Source organism: Saccostrea echinata, unplaced genomic scaffold (assembly GCF_033153115.1).
Source record: "Saccostrea echinata isolate AGI-Se365-2 ecotype Australia unplaced genomic scaffold, CSIRO_AGI_Sech_v1 ptg000001l, whole genome shotgun sequence".
Classification (NCBI taxonomy): domain Eukaryota; kingdom Metazoa; phylum Mollusca; class Bivalvia; order Ostreida; family Ostreidae; genus Saccostrea; species Saccostrea echinata.
The window spans coordinates 39,847,501-39,872,619 of record NW_026889750.1 but is presented as its reverse complement, the minus strand read 5'-3'; the positions used below and the strand labels follow the sequence as shown (position 1 = coordinate 39,872,619).

Sequence of the window (25,119 nt, the reverse complement as noted above, 5' to 3'; positions counted from 1 at the left end):
CCCTCTAACCCAAACCTTCTAACAGAAAATGATGACCCCACAAGCTAAATAGACCAACCTCCCACCGCCCTCTCCTAACACAAAATGACGTCAAGAAGCTTAACCAATCAAATGAAAAGAACTTTAACCAATCAAATAGAAAAGACTAACTTAAAATACCTCCCTCTAACCCAAACCTCCTAACAGAAAATGATGACCCCACAAGCTAAATAGACCAACCTCCCACCGCCCTCTCCTAACACAAAATGACGTCAAGAAGCTTAACCAATCAAATGCAAAGAACTTTAACCAATCAAATACAAACAGAATAACTAAAAAGACCCTCTTCTAACCAAACCCTCCTAACACCTAAAGGGAAGAATTTTCTGTGAGGTTGTACTTTTAAGCACACACCAACTTAAAGTCCAGCCTCTCAGAAAATTCAGAGCCTAAGTCTACCCCTTAAACTACACCCTTCTGTCGCCTCTTACGACAAGCCCCTATTGGGCTGAGGATCTATTCTCTAAGTTCCCGATCCACAAGGAGCTTAACCAATCAAATACAAGGAGACTAACTTAAAATACCTCCCTCTAACCCAAACCTTCTAACAGAAAATGATGACCCCACAAGCTAAATAGACCAACCTCCCACAGCCCTCTCCTAACACAAAATGACGACAAGAAGTTTAACCAATCAAATAGAAAAGACTAACTTAAAATACCTCCCTCTAACCCAAACCTCCTAACAGAAAATGATGACCCCACAAGCTAAATAGACCAACCTCCCACCGCCCTCTCCTAACACAAAATGACGTCAAGAAGCTTAACCAATCAAATGAAAAGAACTTTAACCAATCAAATAGAAAAGACTAACTTAAAATACCTCCCTCTAACCCAAACCTCCTAACAGAAAATGATGACCCCACAAGCTAAATAGACCAACCTCCCACCGCCCTCTCCTAACACAAAATGACGTCAAGAAGCTTAACCAATCAACTGAAAAGAACTTTAACCAATCAAATAGAAAAGACTAACTTAAAATACCTCCCTCTAACCCAAACCTCCTAACAGAAAATGATGACCCCACAAGCTAAATAGACCAACCTCCCACCGCCCTCTCCTAACACAAAATGACGTCAAGAAGCTTAACCAATCAACTGAAAAGAACTTTAAACAATCAAATAGAAAAGACTAACTTAAAATACCTCCCTCTAACCCAAACCTCCTAACAGAAAATGATGACCCCACAAGCTAAATAGACCAACCTCCCACCGCCCTCTCCTAACACAAATGATGACAAGAAGCTTAACCAATCAAATGAAAAGAACTTTAACCAATCAAATAGAAAAGACTAACTTAAAATACCTCCCTCTAACCCAAACCTCACGAAAAATACCACCCTCTAATCGAACCCACTTAACAGAAAATGATGACCTCAAAGCCGAATCTAGGGGTGAAACGATACACCTCCTTCACGGTTCGATACGTATTGTATAATTTTGTCTCGGTTCGGTTATTTTCGATACGATACATTTTGATAGAAAGAAACAAATTCAACGTTGTTTTATATATTTTACGAATTTTATTTGCAAATTGACTAGAAGAAATTGATTAAAATTATTTGACTGTCAAAAATTATTTTACAAGCTATCAGTCATCAAAAATTTACGTTTTCTATACTTATTTATACTGAGTAACGTGTTTTACCTTATGCCAAACCCGACTGAATAACGATCCCGACCGAAAAATGAACCGAACCGAAAATTAGAGATTTTGCACCGTGTATCAAACCGAGAAAAAATACCGCGGTGAATCGATACCGCGGTGAACCGTTTCACTCCTAGCCGAATCTATAGAATATGCAGGATTTAAGCTGTACCTATCAACTACAACCCATGGCCATTTGGCAGGAACAAGTAGCCTTACCTTTATTAAAGTAGGGCAAATAACTGCTTTCAATTCCATTGTTGTCTGTTCTCAGGGACAGCAAGGAAGTTCTTATCCTGTTAATGACTTTAGGTCTCACACAAGGCAATATTTACATCATTTATTACAATAAAGCTTTTAACTAAATTAATGAAGTAATGAGACTTTCAGCAGATAATGACAAAAAAAACAAGAGGCCCAAGGTCCTTAACAGTCACCCGAGTATAATACAACAATTTAGAAGTCAAATACACTGACAGATGAAGCTTTGTTGCCCTAAAGCAAGAGAAGTAAGGAAGATCAGGATCAACAAAATAATTAGTCTAGTATTCAGTATCAACTCATAACTTAAGTTCTAATCTGTCCCCCACTTAACATTATCACCATGCAGACTATTAACAAACTATTAGTGCTTCTGTACTATTTTTAAACCCATATTAAGACCTCTAGCATTGACCTCTCTTATGGTCTTTGAAGAACTTTTAATAAGTTATTTTTGTTTCATTTTTATTTATCTATTATTTACAGGTCTGCCTGATTATTAAAACTAAGAAAGTACTTTTTGAATTATACGATAAACATTCTTGCATAATTATCTTATTCTATTAATCTTTCAAATACATTATTTACAGTGATTAATTATCAAAGGTGAATGGAAAAGGGGAATAACTTCTCTCAGTAGAATACAAATTAATAGAGCCCTGTCCAGGACCAGAATGCTTAGACAAATGGTCCAGATGTTCAAAAATCTGGTAGAAATACACTTACTTATATCATTTAAACTTTTACTCAGTTTGCTTTCGATATGCCCAGAAGAAGAGAAGAATTTCACAGGTACAATGCATTTTCACTACAGATTAAACAAAGCCTTACCCTAACACCAGAACCCAAGACCAAAGGTCAAGAAATTTACAAATTTGGAAGAGTTACCCTCATCATCATAACTATGGACTTCAAAGAATTAACACTTTTCCACTATATTATCAAAAGCCCCCCCCCCCCCCTTCCTTGTTATGCCAGAACCCCTGACCCTAGGACCACAAGATTTAAAAATTCTGTTTGAAGCTCCCATCTTCATCATAGCTAAGCAATTTATTTATCAGCTCAACACTAAGGAGCAGACAGGATTAGTTAATGATTAATTAATAGAATTAATGCATTTTCACTATATAATCAGTAGAGCCCCCCTCCCCCCTCCCTCCTCAAGAACCCCAAAAACTGAGGCCATGTATTTAAAAATTTTGGAAGAGGCATCCTTGCCTATCATAATCATGCACTTAGTTTGTTTAAATAATCTCCAGTAGCAGAGAAGAAGATTTTCAAAGAATCAATGCATTTTCACTATATAATCAATAGAGCCCCACCCTAACACCAGAACCCCTGACCCTGGGGCCATGAAATTCACAATTTTTGAAAAGGCACCCTTATGCATCATAACCATGCACTTAGTTTGTTTAAATAATCTCCAGTAGCAGAGAAGATTTTCAAAGAATCAATGCATTTTCACTATATAATCAATAGAGCCCCACCCTAACACCAGAACCCCTGACCCTGGGGCCATGAAATTCACAATTTTTGAAAAGGCACCCTTATGCATCATAACCATGCACTTAGTTTGTTTAAATAATACCCAGGAGCAGAGAAGAAGATTTTCAAAGAATTAATGCATTTTCACTATATAATCAATAGAGCCCCGCCCTAACACCAGAATCCCTGACTCAGGGGCCATGGCTTTCACAATTCTGGAAGGGGTCCACCTCCTAATCATAACTAGGTACTTAGTTTATCACCTTAATGCCCAGGAGCAGAGAAGAAGATTTTCAAAGAATTAATGCATTTTCACTATATAATCAATAGAGCCTGGCCCTTACACCAGAGCCCCTAACCCCGGGGCCATGAATTTCACAATTTTGGAAAAGGCACTCTTGCTCATCATAACTATGTACTTAGTTACCTTATTTAATACCCAGGAGCAGAGAAGAAGATTTTCAAAGAAATAATGCACTTTCACTATATGACCTATATAGCCCCTAACCCCGGGGCCATGAATTTCACAATTTTGGAAAAGGCACTCTTGCTCATCATAACTATGTACTTAGTTACCTTATTTAATACCTAGAAACAGAGAAGAAGATTTTCAAAGAAATAATGCACTTTCACTATATGATCTATATAGCCCCACCCTGGGGCCATAACCCCTGACCCTGGGGCCATGAATTTCACAATTTTGGAAGAGGCACTCTTGTTCATCATAACTATGTACTTAGTTACTTTATTTAATACCCAGGAGCAGAGAAGAAGATTTTCAAAGAATTAATGCATTTTCACTATATAATCAATAGAGCCCCGCCTTAACACCAGAACCCCTGACCCTGGGGCCATGAATTTCACTATTTTGGAAGAGGCACTCTTGCTCTTCATAACTATGTACTTACTTGCCTTATTTAATACCCAGGAGCAGAGAAGAAGATTTTCAAAGAAATAATGCACTTTCACTATATGATCTATATAGCCTCACCCTGGGGCCAAAACCCTTGACCCTGGGGCCATGAATTTCACAATTTTGGTAGAGGGCTCAATGCTTATTACAATGATGCCAACAGTTTGACTGCTTGATGTCCAGGAGTAAAGAAGAAGATTTTTAAAGATTCCATGAATTTTGGTGGTTTTAGCCCCACCCCTCAGGCCCCAGGGAGGCAGGGACCATGAAATTCAAAATTTTTGTTCCCCTTCACCCATAGATGCTATATGCCAAATTTGGTTGAAATTGGTTAAGCGGTTTCAGAGAAGAAGCTAAAAATGTTCAAATGTTAACGCACGGCGCATGCCGATGGACGAGAACGGATAGCAATAGGTCACCTGAGTGACTCAGGTGACCTAATAAAGATTAATGCTCAAACAACAAAGTAGATTGGAGAAAAAATTGACATTAAACATACTTACCCTAGAATAAATGTGAATTTCACAGACTACACATAATCCAAGAACTTGCATCATGCACACCTGAAAAAAATCCCCTTAACTTATTAAATAAACAAATTCTTCATATACTAGTGCACCAGGTTTTATTTTTGCCTTTAATGGATGACAAGCTAATTCAGAGAATTGGTGTCCCCTGTTTAAGTAAAAAAGACAAGGGTGGAAGAACTAGAGAGTTTGAATATGGAGAAAGAACTAGAAATATGTACATAGGACATGAATGCCTGCTGAGGGTATATTAGTAATGCAACATGTAAATTTGTATTAGTGTATGAAATTTGATGAGAATATCTTGAATAGTTTCTTTAAAATTGAAATTGAAATCTAAAAAGTTGGATATAGATGATAAATTCTCACCAAATTATGTATAAGTGCATAAACTTACATAAATATATCTTAAATGGTTTCTTTTAAATTAAGCGAAATGCAAACCTAAGAATAGTGAGGTCAAGGTCAAGGGAAAGTTCAAGGTCAAATGTTTTTGATGCAGTTGAATACTTCTCACAAATACGTATCAGCATATTTAAGTTTGATAAAAATATTTTGAATGGTTTATTTAAAACTGAGCTAAACACTAATTTAAAATAAATGAAGTTAAGGTCAAAGGAAAGGTAAAAAAAAATGTTGATGCAGTGGAAAAGGTTACATCAGTATATATTAGCATATGAAGTTTAATAAAAAAAATATAATGTTTTCTTTAAAACCTGAGTTAAACACAAATTGAGACAAGAGGCCCATGGGCCACAACGCTCACCTGAGTCAATATGGCCCTGCTGTTCTTCGTCAGCAGATTTCTTCTCCTATATTTCTCCTATATATTCATATATAAAGCTTTGATCGCTGTTCTAGACATACCCTACCCCAAGGTGCCATGTTTTGAATGAAATTGAATAAAAAACTTCTGAGGATGCTTCTATCTTCATATAACTAATCATGATTTTGCTGTTCTTTAAAACAGAATTTTAAATATGTCTAACACCCTACCGGGGGGCCTTAAACTAGCTTGAATCTACAATATTTGGGGAAGATTCCATATCAATATGACTAATTGTGGCTTTGTTGTTCTTGAGAAGAAGATTTTTTAAGATTTTCCCTATATATTCCTATGTAAAACTTTGATCCCCATTGTGGCCCCACCCTACCCCCGGGGGTCATGATTTGAACAAACTTGAACCTACACTACCTGAGGATGATTCCATATCAATATGACTAATTGTGGCTTTGTTGTTCTTGAGAAGAAGATTTTTTTTTTATATATTCCTATACAAAACTTTGATCCCTCATTGTGGCCCCACCCTACCCCCGGGGGTCATGATTTGAACACACTTGAATCTACACTACCTGAGGATGATTCCCCCAGGGGTCATGATTTGAACAAATTTGAATCTACACTACCTGAGGATGATTCCATATCAATATGACTAATTGTGGCTTTGTTGTTCTTGAGAAGAAGATTTTTAAAGATTTTCCCTATATATTCCTATGTAAAACTTTGATCCCCCAATGTGGCCCCACCCTTTTCCCAGGGGTCATGATTTGAACAAACTTGAACCTACACTACCTGAGGATGATTCCATATCAATATGACTAATTGTGGCTTTGTTGTTCTTGAGAAGAAGATTATTAAAGATTTTCCCTATATATTCCTATGTATAACTTTGATCCCCCATTGTGGCCCCACCCTACCCCCAGGGGTCATGATTTGAACAAACTTGAATCTACACTATGTAATGAAGGTTTCACATAAGTATAAACTTTTCTGGCTCAATGGTTCTTGAGAAGAAGATTTTTAAAAGATGACACAAAATTTTCACCAATTCTTAATTATCTCCCCTTGGAAGAGGGTGTGGCCCTTCATTTGAACAAACTTGAATCCCCTTCACCCAAGGATGCTTTGTGGCAAGTTTGGTTGAAATTGGCCCAGTGGTTCTGGAGAAGAAGTCGAAAATGTGAAAAGTTTACAGACGGACGGACAGATGCACAGACAGACAGACGGACTAAAGACAAAATGTGATCAGAAAAGCTCACTTCAGCTTTCAGCTCAGGTGAGCTTAAAAGTGAGGTCAAAGGTCAAAGGAAAGGTCAAGGTCAAAAAATATTGATGCAGTTGAATACCTTATATCAGTATGTATCAGCATATGAAGTTTGACGCTAATTTAAGAAAAGTGAGGTCAAGGTCAAAGGAATTGTCAAGGTCAGAAAATGTTGAAGCAGTTGAATAGCTCTCATCAGTACAGTCCCTCAGATGTTCTACTTTCCCACTTGAATGGTGAGCGAACGCAGAGCGAACGGTGAATGAACGCTGAATGAACGCAGAGCGAACGGTGAATGAACACTGAACAAACGCTGAACGATGTGTGAATGCTGAACGCAATTTGGTGAACGGTCGGTGAACAGTGAGCAAACGCAGAACACAAACGGACCAAAAATTCGAGCGCAAAATGAACAGTGAATGATCGGTGAATGCAAGATAAATGATTTATTCAGAATGTCTCTGATCTTTGCCTTGCATTGTATGCATTCTTCTTTATTCTATTGTTAGGTGCAAAAACATCAATACATCTCGTAAATAAATTAATTTTGGAGTGCCAACATTAGCATACTATGTTAAAAATGGTTCTAAACACTTCCAGTACAAATAATTAAATAAATAAATAAATCATTAAATAAATAAATGTTTCCACATTATCATGAGAAAATGCACATTAAGTACGCCTATTAATTGTGTTTCTTACAATATTTTCTGCACATATATATTATGTTTAAATTAAGCTGTTTAGTCACAAAAGATTTATTGCTGTTACACATTGATATTAATACAAAATTCTGTAGTCAAAGTAAAGAAATTACAAGGATATGTGTGTTTCCATAAGGAGGTGATTCCATGTAAAACAAGCATTCTGAGAGTATTGCATTAGCAATACTAGTCCCCTACCGGCAAGTGTAATCTGGTTCCCGTTAAGAATTGAAAATGCCATAATTCCATCAAAAATTAATGAAGCGGAACGAAATGCAAACTTGATCTGTAACTCATCAAGACACACTCACATACCAAAAATCAGCTCAATATCTGCAAGCGTTTAAGAAAAAAGTGCGGAAAACCAAGTGGGACAGACTGACAGACAGACAGAGGGACAGACAGACAGACGGACAGACAGACAGACAGACAGACGGACAGACAGACGGACGGACAGACTCAGAGGAAACCTATAGTCTCCTCCGGTTTCACCGGTAGGGGACTAATAAAGTGCCCCGCCACAGCATGGTACGCCCGTCAAAGATTGTTCAATTGTCATAAACAGTTTAGAGTGCAAGAAAATCATGTCAACCTTGACACAAGGATTTCAATGATTTTTGCATTCCTCGTAATATTTGTTTATACATCTCCTGTGGTGAAGGCATTAATTATAACATATATAACATTATAGATCTTCAACTGGTTGTGTAACACAACTTGTGTTAAAGCTTGACAAATGCCAATCTGCAGCCCCCCCCCCCCCCCCTTTCCACCTTTCAGATTTGTGAGACATGATGCTCTGAATTTGTTGATATTTACAAAAAATTAATTAAAAATATCATATTAAACAAGAGGCCCATGGGCCTTGAATCGCTCTTCTGATAAACTGTACAACCTATCACTTCTATTTGAAGCCTCTAAGTATCCTGTATATTTAGATAAACCCTTGAAATTCCAATTCACATTCTGAGAACCCAAGATGATTCTAAGCCAATTAGTACCTGAGAGTTGGTCATGGTGACCTACTTATCACTTGTCATTCTCTGAGGACCCATCAACTAAGTTTGATGATTCTAAGCCAATTAATACCTAAAATATTTTTTAAAATTATAATCATAAAATTTTATAAGTAGGTCAAAGTGACCTACTTTTCAATTGTTTTACTCCAAGGACCCAAGATGCATCAACTGACAAAGTTTGATGATTCTAAGCCAATTAGTACCTGTAATATTTAATTAAAGCCATAAATTTTCAAAAGTAGGTCACCGTGACCTACTTTTCAGTTGCTGTGCTGCGAGGACCAAAGATACATCGACTGACAAAGTTTGATGATTCTAGCCAATAAGTACCCAAAATATTTAATTACAGCCATAAATTTTCAAAAGTAGGTCACAGTGACCTACTTTTCAGTCAACCTACTCCGAGGACCAAAGATGCATCAACTGACAAATTTTGACGATTCTAGGCCAAATAATTCCTGAAAATATTAAATACAGCCATAAAATTTCAAAAGTAGGTCACTGTGACCTACTTTTCAGTTGTTGTACTCCGAGGACCCAAGACGCATCAACTGACAAAGTTTGATGATTCTAAGCCAATTAGTACCCGAAATATTTAGTTAAAGCCATAAATTTTCAAAAGTAGGTCACTGTGACCTACTTTTTAGTCGATCTACTCTGAAGACCCAAGATGCATCAACTGACAAAGTTTGATGATTCTAAGCCAATTAGTACCCGAAATATTTAATTAACGCCATAAATTTTCAAAAGTAGGTCACTGTGACCTACTTTTTAGTCGACCTACTCCGAAGACCCAAGATGCATCAACTGACAAAGTTTGATGATTCTAAGCCAATTAGTACCTGAAATATTTAATTATAGTCATATAAATTGAAAAGTAGGTCACGGTGACCTACTTTTCAGTTGACCTTTTTTGAGGACCCAAGATGCATCAACTTACAAAGTTTTATGATCATAGGACTTAAAATGTCCAAATTATGCCTCTAAAACGCTTTGAAATCGAATGCCTGCAAAGTTCAAAAAGTAGGTCACTGTGACCTACTTTTTAATAAATATGTTTTATGGCCCCAAGAGGCATCATCTTACAAGATTTAATGATTCTAAGCCTCCCCGTATTCGAATTAATGACCTTAATTGTTTTAAAAAAGATTAGCCATAAAATTCAAAAAGTAGGTCAAGGTGACCTACTTTTTAAGTGACGTACTTTGACGACCCAAGATGCATCAACTGACAAAGTTTGATGATCATAGGCCTTAAATTGTTCAAAATATGCTTCTAAATCATTATGAAAAAGAATGGCCGCAAAATTTGAAAAGTAGGTCACCGTGACCTACTTTTGAGTCAACATGATATGAGGTCCTTAGATGCACCAACTGACAAGATTTGATGATCCTAGTCCTTATAGTAAGCAAAATATCAACATTTTAATAAAATGTAATTTTTGGTCAACTTTGAAGTGACCTTGAGACCACGCCCTTTGCCCCAGGGTAAATCCCCGTGCAAATTTTAATCTACAACATATCCTCATCCTTTTGTGTAAGTTTGGTAATAATCTGCCCAGTGGTTCTTGAGAAGAAGATTTTTTAGCAACCAGTACTTTTGTTTCTATTTTCCTAATTATCTCCCCTTGTTAAAGGGTCACAACCCCAGTTTTAGTATAAAAGGGAGCCCTTGGGCCAAGGATACCCTGTGACAAATTTGACAATAATTGGCCAAGGGGTTCTTGAGTTATGGCCCATATTCTAAAAAGTTTACGCACACCGCACACCGCACAAATGGCCATAGCATTAGCTCTTTGAGCCTTTGGCTCAGAAGAGCTAACAATATCAATTTAGTCTTAACAACTTAATCTATATCAAATTATATCAAAAATAAAAAGCTGGCCATCAAATGACATAGGCTACAAACTGACAAGCAGTTCTTCTGTCTAATCCCCAAAGGATACAGATAAGAGCTGCTTAATCAGAGATCCTCTAACAGAAATGATTGAGACAGCTAGCCTTCCTACACTGAACTCATTAATTAATCTTTAACTGGATGCATGTCCAGTCATTACTCCCAATGGATGAATGGATCTATACACACTATCTGCTTTGTAGTGCAATAAAAATGCATATTTATGTCATTCTGATATTAAATTTGAAAACAAAGATTTTTTTTTATTTGTTACAAACATTTATAAAAAGAAAAAAACTTCTGTAATCTTGATGCAATATTTTTAATAAGGTTCCTGCATTACTCTTAGATTTGTAGGGACTATCTACCATAATTAAAACATTTTTTTAAATACTTGATTATTTTTAAATTTAATGTCAGACTGGTTTTAATCTGCAATTCATACAGACAATGGGCATGCTGATTCCAACCCCCCCCCCCTCCAGTATAATTAGTTTTAATTATATTATACAATATCAATTAGTTTATCATACAATATCAAATTAATTTATTATACAATATCAAAGAAGTTTTAATTACTGTTCACCAAATTCAAGTAAGGCTAGCCAACTATTTAATCCAACAGGGCTGATTCTTTTTACCCAGTTCCCAAGAGATATAGATAACACCTGCTTGATCAGAGATGTTCTACCATTTAGCTCCTCACACTCAACACATTTAAAATTTCTCTCTAATTTGACATGCAATTTTCTGTTATCAAATTCTCCTTGACCAGTGCTTGATAATTACACCCATGGGAGAGGTGGAATTTCTCTTGTAACAATACATTTGTTATAGATTGCTGTAAAGTATATAATGAAAAAAATAAGTATTTTCTTGATTTAACATATTTTCAATAAGGATACTGCAACACTCTTGCATTTTTTGGGACTGTATAATCTAATAGTAAAAAGACAGTTTTATTTTTAAATTTCACTTAAATTAAAGGTCACAGTAACCTTGAAATAGGTCGCAACACACCTTCTACCTAAGATGCATAAATTGGCCAAGTTTGATGATTCTCAGTCTAATAATTTTCTAGTTATGAGCCGGACAGGATTTTTCCATATTTGGCCATAGCATCTTAATTAAAAGTCAGAGCGACCTACTTTTAGTGCGCGACACACCTTCTACCCAAGAAGTATTAGCTGACAAAGTTTGATAATCCTAGGCCTAATAGTATTAAAGTTATGAGCCGGACATGAGAAAAGCTAACAGACAGACAGACGGACAGACAGACGGACATGTCAACACCATAACATAATACGTCCTGTCTAAAGACGCGTGTATAATAATAGAAAAATCACAATTTAAAATATTTTACAAAGGTCTGTGGCTGTGTTACATAAATACACAGGTATTCTAAAATGTTCATGCAATTATATTTTATGTGACATTTTTTTTTTAACGATTTTTTAGCAGTGAGACTTCTACTTTCGACACCCCCCCCCCCCCTCCCTATCATGAATGTGGACAAGAGGATACAAAGAGGCATTCATATTATTTGTGATATATTTGAATTTCAGTAAATGATATTTTAGTAATATGCTGTCATACGTATATAAACAAATTATACACAGAGAGAGAGAAAAAGAGAGAGAGAATTCTGTCTTAGCCCCCCAAAATGCATGTACCTGTATCAAGCAAAGATTTCTTAGTTTTATTTTTTTTTAAATATATCAGGCAGTGTAAAAACCAATTCTTTATCAACAAATCAATTCGTCCTTCCGTCACACTTTGCGTTTAGCTCTGTTCAAAGCTCAGTTTCAAAGAAACTATCCAAGATATTTTTATCAAACTTCATATGTTGATAGATATTGATGAGAGCTATGCAACTGCATCAACTTTTTTGACCTTGACCTTTCTTTTGACCTTGACCTCACTTTTCTTAAATTAGTGTTTAGCTCAGTTTTAAAGATACCATTCAAGGTAGTATTATCAAACTTCAAATGCTGATACATACTGAGGAGAACTATTCAACTGCATCAACATGTTTTGACCTTGACCTTTCCTTTGACCTTGACCTCACTTTTCTTAAATTAGTGTTTAGCTCAGTTTTTAAGATACCATTCAAGATAGTGTAATCAAACTTCATGTGTTGATTCATACTGATGTAAGCTATACAACTGCATCAACATTTTTTGACCTTGACCTTTCTTTTGACCTTGACCTCACTTTTCTTAAATTAGTGTTTAGCTCAGTTTTAAAGATACCATTCAAGATAGTGTTATCAAACATCAAATGCTGATACATACTGATGAGAACTATTCAACTGCATCAACATGTTTTGACCTTGACCTCAAACTTCATATGCTGATACATACTGATGAGAGCTATTCAACTGCATCAATATTTTTTCACCTTGACCTTTCCTTTGACCTTGACCTCACTTTTTTAAAATTAGTGTTTAGCTCAGTTTTAAAGAAACCATTCATAATATTTTTATCAAACTTCATATGCTGATACATACTGATGTAACCTTTTCAACTGCATCAACAATTTTTTACCTTGACCTTTCCTTTGACCTTGACCTCATTTTTCTTAAATTAGTGTCAAACTTCATATGCTGATACATACTGATGTAAGCTATTCAACTGCATCAATATTTTTTCACCTTGACCTTTCATTTGACCTTGACCTCACTTTTCTCAATTTGTGTTAAAATATTGCATTTCTAATATACCCTTGGCGGGGCATTCATGTCCTATGGACATATTTCTAGTTTTTCATTTCTTTGATGGAATAATTTCTTATTGATAACATACATAAGAGCTAGTGATGGGAATTGGTAAGAATTTCATAATGGATGATCAGGTTACTGTAACTAACTAATCAACGATTATAATCGGACTTTTACAAAGTCTATCAATGTAGTTAATTAAATGGTAAGAATGGGTAAATGACTTTTTTCTGGGTGTTTATTTTGCTGAAAACAAATAAATGGATATCATCTGTTTTATTGAGTGTGTATCTTTTCCTTTAATTTTTCCTCATACACTGTAGAGTTATAAAACTAAGTTTGAAGAGTAAAGAAATTTATATAATCTAAAAATACACATAACACAATTTCACTGAATGTCAGTCCTTTAAAAAGTATCAATTACATCAAGTCATTTTCTAAATCATGAATTTACTTCTTGAGAAAACAAATTCTGCAAAATTGTTAGATTTAACTAAGGCAAAAAACAGCTGGTCCTACATTCATTTTGTAGAACCCAAAGTACATCCATACCCGGGAAGTGCTTTGTTACTCGGGTATGAATACAATTGTCTGTTTGTCTGTGTCATTAGGATACACAATTGAATAAGTTTAAGAGATAAGTTGCAGCTGGAATACTGAGCTTATAGATACATGATGTTATTAATGTGTATAACGAAAACATGGTTTTTCATTCCAAGTTAAATTGTATAATTTACCACAAAGAAGGTGTCTCCATATGAGTGAAAAATTCTCGAGAGGGACGTAAACAACATACAAAACCAAACCAAACCACAAAGAAAAGCGTAATTTATGAATATTGGCCTGAAACTTCTATGAAATTCTCTAAAATAGAGCTGTGACATATTTTTCTCAGCTCACGACCCCCCCCCCCCTTTTTAGAATCAACAGGGTGTATTAGAGTACACAACGTGAATTAATGAAAAAATGTTGGTGTCTCCGAATGCACATTTTCTGCAATATGAATCACAAGGATTGATGTAAAAATGATATAGAAATAGAATACCAGAGTTTATAACGACATCATCCTAATTTTGCTATCACAAGATTCATGAATATTGATGCTGTCAAATAATTAACAATTGAAAATTCTAAGACAAGAATATTGTTGATTAGTTTTCTGATTAAATTTTTAATTAAGACATGATGCTATCACTGTACCATAGCACCTGGCGCATGAGTATAAAGTAAATTTGACTAACCGTGGTATGTGAAAGTGAAACTATGTATAGTAATGTAAATAAATGATTTCATTATTAACAACAGCTGTTTCTTAAATTAAATTGGTCCTATCACTTTCTTGCTCGCCTCCCCCCCATCGCTTTTTTTCTCTTTTTCTTTCTCTCATTTGCTCTCTCTCTCTTGATTGAAGACTGTCAAAGAAGAGACAAGCATTACACAAATAAAACATTCTAAAATCTTTTATATATGCAATGGGATTTTAAAATAACAAATACAAGCTTGATTGAACATAGCATAATTATACGAGGTTCTAGTCATGATTACTTCTTAAATTACGCTGCAACTTGACATGATCTTTTGTATATATGTAAGTACACTGTACAGCTTTGAACAGCGACTGGGTCTTACCGACATCATAATCAATGGGAGATAAGCCGTTTTATTGGAAGTTAATTTTAGTGATCAAGTAATTTTAATAGACTCTGCAGTCGCTATCTTGCATAAAAAATTTCAAAATATAATTTCAGGCTTATTAAAGTAGCTCATATGTACTCATTTCCGTATACAACTCAAAATGCTCAGGACATTGTTTCATTTACCTTTAAAAGATATCCGCTCTACAATTAACATAGGTAATCAAAGATTACGAAGCTCACCTCAATGAATGTTATCTATAAGTAAGGCAAATTTCACATCATATTTTTTTTCTAGTTAGGGTACATCCCAAGATCAATATCCATGCAAGTTTGGTTTAAGTAGGACTTATAGTTATTTGGAAAAAGACCTGCTCAAAAAACTTTAACCTGTTTACTAATCAAGAAAATTTTGGTCAGTTCCAACATCCAAAGCAAGTCTGCACCATCTATACAAGTTTAATCATAACAGGCCATAATTTTATATATACCTAATCCAAAAAAAAAATTAACCTGGTCACTCATCTAGAAAATGTAAGTCAGATTCAGAATCCAAAGAAAGTCTGGAAGTGTTCATCCCTAGATACATCATCCATGCTAATTTAGTTAAAATATTGCTAAAATTCACTCATGTGGAAAATCTAGGTCTGATCCAGCATCCGAAGCAGGTTTGTTAGTGTACATCCCTAGATGCATCATCCATGAAAGTTTGGTCCAGGTAGGGCTTATAGTCACTTGGGAATGAGACTACTCCTAAATCTAAATCTGGTCTCATATGTGGAAAATCTAAATCAGATCCAGCATCTGAATCAAGTTTGGTAATGTCCATTCCTAGATGCATCATCCATGCAAGTTTGGTCCAGATAGGGCTTATAGTTACTTGGGAATGGACCTGCTCCAAAAACTTTAACCTGGTCACTCATCTGGAAAATCTAGGTCAGATTCAGCATCCCAAGCAAGTGTGGTAGTGTCCATCCGTAGATGCATCATCCATGCAAGTTTGGTCCAGGTATGGCTTATAGTTACTTCAGAATGGACCTGCTCCAAAAACTTTAACCTGGTCACTCATCTGGAAAATCTAAGTCAGATCCAGCATCCGAAGCAAGTGTGGTAGTGTCCATCCCTAGATGCATCATCCATGCAAGTTTGGTCCAGATAGGTCTTATAGTTACTTGGGCATGGGACTTGCTCCTAAAACTTTAACCAGGACGCCGACGCTAATGCCGACGACGACACCGACGCCGGGGGTATAGCATAAGCTCATCTCGACTTCGTCGAGGTGAGCTAAAAAATCTAGTGACACAGTGAATCACTAGCTGATCCAAAATTAAGAAGAAATTCATTCTGTGATTTGTGTATCATGTAATAATTGTTTTATTATGCTCTGATTCTATTCAACTGTGACAATGTGGATAGATTGATTGATTGTATGTTGTTTTACGTCCCATTCAAGAATTTTTCACTCATATAGAGACGTCACCATATACCGGTGAAGGGCTTCAAATTCTGACCTTTACTCAGCACTCAGGGCCATTGAGCAGTGAGGGATCTTTATCGTGCCAACATCTGTCGTGACACGGGGCCTCGGTTTTTAAGGTCTCAACTGAAGGACCCGCAACTTTCACTTCAAAGTGCCGAGCGCATGGCAAAGGAACAGTTGCTACCCATTTTTTATCGACTTAGGTCAGTCGCGGCTGAGATTCAAACTCACGACCTTCCGATCAAGGAGCGAGCGCTCTACCAACTGAGCTACCGTGAACGGTGTGACAATGTGGATGTATGTAAATGTTCTAGAATCATTTCATATAAAATGTGACATTTTACAAGGGAGTCTGTACATGTAAATATGTTCTATGTTTTACTATTTACTGTATTGTAATTACTCTAAAAAAAAATTTCTTGTTTTTCTTACCTGTCTGCTAAACATAACAAAGGTCACAGAGGTGACTGGTAGAAATATAGCATCAAAACTCTCTGTTGATGACCAGATGACATCCGGCAATGTATATACGCCATGGTTGATCTTTAACAGGGGAGACTATTTCTATAAATCAGAGGAATTGTTGTCAAAATAAAAGTTACCCATTACTCTTTCTACTAGCTGGTCTCAAACAAGAAAATAGTTTTACTATATGTAAATGTATAGCTTTAATTAATTTAAATTAAAAAATAAAAAAAAAAACAAGTATTTCAGAACAAAAAAGAAAATAAAGATTACTGTAAACCAACAATTATTCGCGTCATCTTTTTTTAAAATCAATCCACAATGATTCATTTTCGTGACTGAGGAAACATTCTCCATAATACAAGACACAATAAATGTTTCACAGCGATTAATATTCGTGAGTTAATATTTCTCGCACACAAATAAAAGTTTGTTTACAGTATTGCTTGGACAAAAATTTGAGATTTTAAAAAAAAACGCCCTAACATACCTATCCTAAAATTTGCATGAGTTTCATGTGTTGACAGACTACACATCATCAAGGAAGTTACATCATGCACAACTTTAAAAGAAGTTCCCTTCAATTCAGTGGGACATTACCACTTAAGTTATTATATTCCTAGTATATAAGTCCAAAATAATAATTTAGGCCTTAAAAGACCTTGGTTTAAAACCAGAGGCCCATTGGCCACATCACTCACCAGAACTATAATGGTGATAGCATCTGGATAAAATGTACAAGCAGACTATAACAAGCAAAGAGAGAAAAATACATGAAAAAATTGAATCAAATTTCAAGAATTACTAGACTATCATTCAACTAAAGCCTGACATCCCTAGTTTCCAAACCCATAACTCCTTTACAGTGTCCACCCAAAAGATTTTTCAGCACTTGTCTTGTCTGGCTAGCAATGACAAAATTTACTACCCATTTTCCACTTCGTTTACAAGTCGCCACTTTTTACTTTCAATTTCAATTTTTTGGTAAGTTGTTTGTGTATCGTTTCATACCTATATTTCAGTGTGTGTACCGTAAACCATTTCTTAGCAGGAAATATTGGTATGTATGGTAGTATCGGTATAACGTCCTACCTCTCTGTTTTATAACACAATGCAAAGTTCTTGTCTCACTGTCTTCACAAAATACACTTTCAAATTCAAACTTTTAATGGCTGTAAAACTAACATGTTAAAATGATACATTCTTGAATAATGATACATATTGATATAAAGTAGTTCTATATATTAACACAACCCTATTCATTAGAAACTCAGGTGCATTTTGATTCAAAGCATTTTTTAATGTCAAAGACAATCTCCATCTTTACTTTTTCTTCCATCCATTAGCCGTTTACACATGGCAACCAGAAACAACAAATTTTAAATAGCCAAACTAAGTTTGGACAGAAAGATAAGAAAATCATTCATTGAGAAAACTGAAAGTTTTAAATCTAGGAAATTATTCTTTTTAGACATTTTTTGACAATTATTTAAAATACATAGATGGAAATGGATTATTACAGCTGAAAATTCTACTACAGTAAAACTCTGTTACAGCAAAGTCTTGGGGATCTGCAAAATTACTTCCCTATATTCATATTTCATTATATTCGTATAATGAATTTGCTTCAGTATATATTGCGAATTCGAAATATAGATTTTTTTTCCTCAAGTATGACTACCAACTGTATTTTGGGAAGTATTTCATACAGAAGTTACCTTGGAGTTCATATATTAATGAATGAATTGAATTTCAAATTTCAAATACTCACATAAGTAGTGTCAGTTCAATATTTTAACAAGAGGCCCACGGGCCGCATCCCTCACCTGAATAACTTTGGCCATGCTGTTCTTTACAAGATTTCCCCCTTGTAATACCTATTGTGGCCCCGCCCTACTCCTGGACGCTTTATTTTAACAATTTAAACTCCCCTTCACCCAAAGATACTTTGTACCAAGTTTGGTTAAAATTGGCCCAGTGGTTCTTGAGAAGAAGTTGAAAATGTGAAAAGTTTATAGACGGACAGACAGACAGACAGACGGATGGACAACGGACAACGGGTGTTCAGAAAAGCTCACTTGAGCTTTCAGCTCAGGTGACTTAAAAATTGAGGTCTTTGAAAATTCGCTATAAAAGATACAGGGTTAGAAACTCCCTAAAATTACAACTCGCAAATAATCGTGAGAACCAAGACTACTCGCAATTTTCATATAAAGTTAAATTTATATAAATTAAATACATGTAACTTAAGGAAAAATAACTACAGTACAATACACAAAATACAACTACAGTGTGACTTTTATTTAAATCACTTATTTAAATCAAAGGCATTGTGTTCTGTCATATTATATAATTTTGCTACAGTTTCAATGCAAAAAAAATCAACTCACAAGTTTTTGCGAGTTACCTAATTTTTAACTCGCAATTGGGGAATTCTAACTCGCGTTTTGCGAGTTGTATATAGTGAATTTCGAACCCTGAGATAAAAATTTTGTTACCTTTAACCTCTAGGGGATACAAAACCAGTTTGCTATATCAGCGCTCTGACATTATATCTGTAAAAATTTACATGAAATTGTTAAGAATTTTGCCAGGGATTCCAAAAAACTTCGCAATATCCATAAATTTGCTATATCTGTGTTTGTTATAAACAAATTTTAATGTAGTCAGATCGGGCTAATGTGACCTGCATTCTACTAGCCTAGCCAAATAATACCCTCAATTCCATTACTGGAACTCTTCAAATTAGAGGCACATTTTGGTCGTCTGACTGGGTCAACATAACGTAGCGGAGAAAACAAAACATGCTGATTTCAATCCAATGGTCATGATTTGAACAAACTTGAATCTCGTAACATTATATCTGTAAATATTTACATGAAATTGTTAAGAATTTTGCCAGGGATTCCAAAAAACTTCGCAATATCCATAAATTTGCTATATCTGTGTTTGTTATAAACGAGTTTTAATGTAGTCAGATCAGGCTAATGTGACCTGCATTCTACTAACACAGCTAAATAATACATTCAATTCCATTACTGGAACTCTTCATATTAGAGGCACATTTTGGTTGTCTGACTGGGTCAACATAACGTAGCGGAGAATACAAAACATGCTGATCTCAATCCAATGGTCATGATTTAAACAAACTTGAATCTCGTAACAATACTTGTGGAAGCTTCCTTATCAATATGACTTATCATGGCCTTGTTGTTCTTGAGAGGAATTTTCCTATATATTCCTATGTAAAAAATTAACCCCCAATTGTGCCCAATTCTACCCCCTAGGTCTTGATATGATCAACTTTGATTCTACAATTCCTTAGGATGCTTTCATATCAGTTTGTCTAATCGTAGCTTTGTTGTTCTTGAGAAGATTTTTAAAGATTTTCCTGTATATTCCTATGTAAAATTTTGATCCCCAATTATGGCCCCACCCCACTTCCGGGGGTCATGATATGAACAAACATGAATCTACACTACCTGAGGATATGCCTCCATTTCATTTCATGACTAATTATGGCTTTGTTCTTGAGAAGATTTTTAAATATATTTTCCTATATTTACCTATGTAAAATTTTGGGGGGTCATGATTTGAAAACATTTAAATTAACACTATGTAATGGAGGTTTCACGTAAGTTTCAACTTTTCTGGCCCAATTTTTCTTGAAAAGAAGATATTCAAAAGATGACACCAAATTTTCACCATTTCTTTAAGTGACACTGTGATGGACAAACGAGAAAATTGACAACAGTAGAATTTTTGGACACAAGAAAATTTTGTTCAGTTCTTGAAGATATTAGGTTTCAGAAAATTACAGGTTTCTTGAACCTAAAAAATCTAATTTAATGGAGAAAAATAAAAGTAAAAAAAGTCTTTGTATAACCCATCACAAAAATATTGCTTCACTTGTTCCTCTTTATTGTACGCATGTGCTGAAAAGTTGAAGAATTTACTATGGTTTCAATTCCACAGATATAAATGTCGGATGACTGAGAACTTTGATACAATCTTCAAACAAGAGGCCCATGGGCCACATCGTTCACCTGAGCACATTGGCTAGGAAAAAAAGCAAAAATCAGTACAGTATTGAAAAGTTTACAAAGAGGGGGGTGTTGAATTTTAAACTACCTGATGATGCCTTCATATCAATATAAAAAATGGCTTTGTTGTTCTTGAGCAGCAGATTTTTTTCCCATATACAGGTGACTCTCGATCTCTCGAAGTTCAAGGGACCATAAGAAAAGTTCGAGAGATTGGGGGGGTTGAGAGATAGAAAGTATATAAAATCCAGAATTTTCAGTTCCGATCATCATTGCTCTACTATTATACATACCGGAAGTATATGTTGATAATGTCATTACACGTTTTCTTTCATATTTTACAGGTAATTCACTCGATTTCAAAAACAATGATCGTATTTTGAATAAATAAAATGATTATTTTAAGTTTCAATATTTATTAGTTCTCATTTCATGATTACATGAAACTGAATAGCAATTGTCTAATTGGCTCTCCCCTGGGCTTGATTGGTCCTTCACAAGATTGTTCGTAATCGGTATTCAGTTCTTGAGATAGGATTTCTTGTGCAATGTTTGCCAAACTGGGATTGTGTAGACTCTAATAATATTAAAGTTCATAATCTATGGAAAAATTACTGACACGTCCCTAAATTATTTCCTCAAAATTATCGTCCCGTCCAGTCAAAATAAGTTGTGAAGCGATCTGTTTATAATTTAACAGTTAACCAATTAATTATTTCAACACTCGGACGATTCACAGGTGTAGTGTCATTTATGTAAACACCCAATTAACACATCCATCCCAGCCCCAGGCATTCACTGTTATCCAGGTAAGTCCAATGTGCATTAATTTTACGCTTGATTGACATGTATACATGCGCAATCAAAACTTCGAGATAGAGAGTAAAAAACAATGAAATGTGTGTAACGGGACCCAGATCTTGGTTCGAGAGATAGAGAACTTCGAGAGATGGGGAGTAAATTTGCTTAGTTATATAGAGGAAAAAAACGGGACCGGAAGTTCACTTCGAGAGATCGGAGTTCGAGCCATCGAGAGTCACCTGTATTCATTTGTAAAAATTTGATCCCCCATTGTGGCCCCATCCTACCCCCGGGGGCCCTCATTTGAACAAATGTCATTCTACACTACCCAAAGATGCCTCCATATCAATTTGACTAAACATGGCTTTTCTGTTCTTGAGAAAAAGACTTTTTCCTATATATTCCTCTGTAAACTTTGATCACCCATTGTGGCCCCAACCTATCCCCGGGGGTAATGATTTGAACAAACTTGAATCTTCACTATCTGAGGATGCTTCCATATAAATATAACCAATCATGGCTTTACTGTTCTTAAGAAGAAGATTTTAGAGATATTTTCCTACATGTATATATTTCTATGTAAAACTTGGATCCCTCATTGTGGCCCCACCCTACCCCTGGGGGTTATGATTTGAACAAATTTGAATCTTCGCTACCTGAGGATGCTTCCATATAAATATGACCAATCATGGCTTTACTGTTTTTAAGAAGAAGATTTTTAGAGATATTTTCCTAATATATATTTCTATGTAAAACTTGGATCCCCCATTGTGGCCCAACCCTACCCCTGGGGGTCATGATTTGAACAAATTTGAATCTACACTACCTGAGGATGCTTCCATAAAAATATGACCAATCATGGCTTTGCTGTTCTTAAGAAGAAGATTTTTAAAGATATTTTCCTATCGCCATTTTCACAGTATTTGTGCTTATTGTGTTGCACTTGGACCAAAAAATAAAAAGTCAAACAGCACATTATTGACATGTTTTCTACAAAGTACAATACCTATGCAAATGAGTCCCAAATTTTTTTCATATAAGCATTCTTAAGAAAAAAGTTATGCGAAGTCAAATTTTGGGCGAGACCTTGTGTTGTGGACACTACATTACACCTGTTATGTCTAAGATAAAATATTAAAGATATTTATTTATTCCAAACTTCTTGCGGGTTTCGATTATGTACCTAATTGCAGTGAAATAAAAGAAAAATCTCATGGTTCTCTTTGAAAACAAAAATTTTATTCACATTAATGACTTGCTAATTTTTTTGCCTAATTTATCTCCCTTCCTTAAGTTTATCTACCTTTACAATCACACATAAGGCCAAACAAAAAAATATGTGTGGTTCCGGTTACACCTCAAAAAAAATAGGGTAGGTAGGTTTTTTTTTTTTTTTTTTAACAAAATGATTTTCTAAATTTTTCTAAACAATACCTACTTCTTTTCGTTAGCATAAGTGAACTATTTTATGTGTAGAGTGTTAGATATGTTTTCTCTTAAGCATATGGATTAAATATGTGCTTTAATGAGTGGATAAAATGTCTTGGGTATTTAAACAGTTGTTTGCTGATTCTATTCATTCAAGTTCATACTCATCTAGAAAATACAATGTTTGAAGAAAATCAGCATAAGCAAATTGAATTATTTAACTGTTATTTGGATATTATATTTTCTTTTCTTTTTTTTAGAATGTTAAGTTTTTACGAAGATGATAAGTGCTGTCCTTGTTTTTAAAGGATGATATTAATTTCAGAATTGTATATTATAAGTAAAATTAATGGATAACTTAAGCATTATACATTAAATCTTAAATATAGATCATGATTTCTCCATCGGAATCTGCGGCGGAAGTCTTTATACAGGTATATAAAATCTAAAATTGTACATTATAGAATGCGAAAAAACAGAAATATTTTGTGTAGAGCTGAGTATATAACTCATAACTAATAAATGTTTTGTTTATTTTGAATTCAGTCTTTTCCAATTATGGTTCAGAAAAGAAATGTTTTATTTGTGGGTGAACAGAGTGAAGGAGAAAATAAGTGGCATTTCAATGTGGCATTAAACATACTAGTCAACATTGGTAGGGGGCACCCTAGTTATGAATATGAAACAAATATTTTTAAATCAAAAATAATGAAAACACAATCTTTTCTTTTTGTAAAACATAAAGTCCAAGGTGAACATCCTTGTTTTAAAATCAGTGTTTATAAATGAAATTAATTACTTTTATCCAGAATAATTCTTATTTTACTTAATAATAAATTTTGAATGATAAACTAGAAAACGGACATAAGAGTTCTGCTAAGAGCTGTCAGAGGAAAAGAATGTGACACCTATACTTTGTACAGTAATGTTAAAAACAAAATAAATCACCTAAGCAAGATGACATAGAATCATTCAAATTTGTCAGAATTACAAATATTTAATATTATTAAAATTTTAAATCCTTTCATGAAACCTTTTTGCCTCACTGAAGACTTCATACTTCCAAGCTCATTTCTCATATATATTGGTGTTTTGCAAGTTGACTTTATTCAGGTAAAATCAGCAGTCTTCTTTTTCACTTTTCCTCATGAACTGTTTTTTTTTTTCTACTTTCAGTTTAAAAGAAACGATCCTGATATAAATTATTTAATAATTTACAAGTTAATCTATCTTACACATTGGGCTAATTCTTGCGTAATCAATGCAATCAAATAAATGTTTTCTCATGTTATCTTCCCCCTGACTCCAAAAAACATGTTACCTGGCCAGCTGTCTGTGTGTTTTCAAGTAAGAAGTGAATTCCTATCCTGACTTCACACCTTTGCCTGCATTAAATAATAAAGGGGCTAATCAGCATGCATTTGTTATAAACCAGCTGTAAACAGAGCAACTAACTGAATCTCGCCACTCTTGGGCATATTTATTTAATTTTGGCAACAAAAAACAAACAAACAAAAAACATGGCGCTGGAAAAAGGTATACTGCCGCACCATGCTAGCTTGCTTTAGATTTAACACCATCGAACACTTGCACTACGTGTTGAAACAATATTTTGCATGGAGGCCGCCATTGCTGGAACTAAAACTAATACCGAAGCGGATGACGGAAATCGCGGAAAATTCTGGAAAATAAATATGAAAATTGCCGCCAAAAAAGTTTAGGGTCGGGGGTCTAAAATAGGGATGGTTGGGTAACTGGAACCACACATTTTTTTTTATTTGGCCTAAGACCTATATAATTATCATGTGAAAATTAAATTGAATACTTCTAAATTTCAAATACATTTGTCATAACACCCTGGATATCTTCATTTGTATCTTGTCTAGCTTTGAAAATGCATAGCATTTTTGTTGCGGACACTACAAGTAACCATAAGAATAATCTTTTGTCATTTTTATAAAAATATTTGTTGATAAATGTTCATTTCTAGGCTGAATTATATACCACAGGATCA

The 25,119-nt window shown here is 34.8% G+C and overlaps 2 long non-coding RNA genes across 3 annotated transcripts in view; both read right to left on the bottom strand.

Moving 5' to 3' along the window:
* LOC133179387 (uncharacterized) overlaps positions 1–25,119 on the bottom strand; it is a 276,577-nt gene that overhangs the window by 210,789 nt on the left and 40,669 nt on the right. The gene's annotated exons all lie outside the window — the stretch shown is intronic.
* LOC133179358 (uncharacterized) overlaps positions 1–25,119 on the bottom strand; it is an 81,891-nt gene that overhangs the window by 50,829 nt on the left and 5,943 nt on the right. The window contains exons 2-4 of one of the 2 annotated variants that reach the window (XR_009720101.1): positions 16,801–16,932; positions 4,848–4,907; positions 1,905–1,981 (exon numbers count right to left, since the gene is read on the bottom strand). This is a non-coding gene — a long non-coding RNA (uncharacterized LOC133179358). The remainder of the gene's footprint in view (positions 1–1,904; positions 1,982–4,847; positions 4,908–16,800; positions 16,933–25,119) is intronic. The other variant, XR_009720106.1, reaches the window with a different exon arrangement.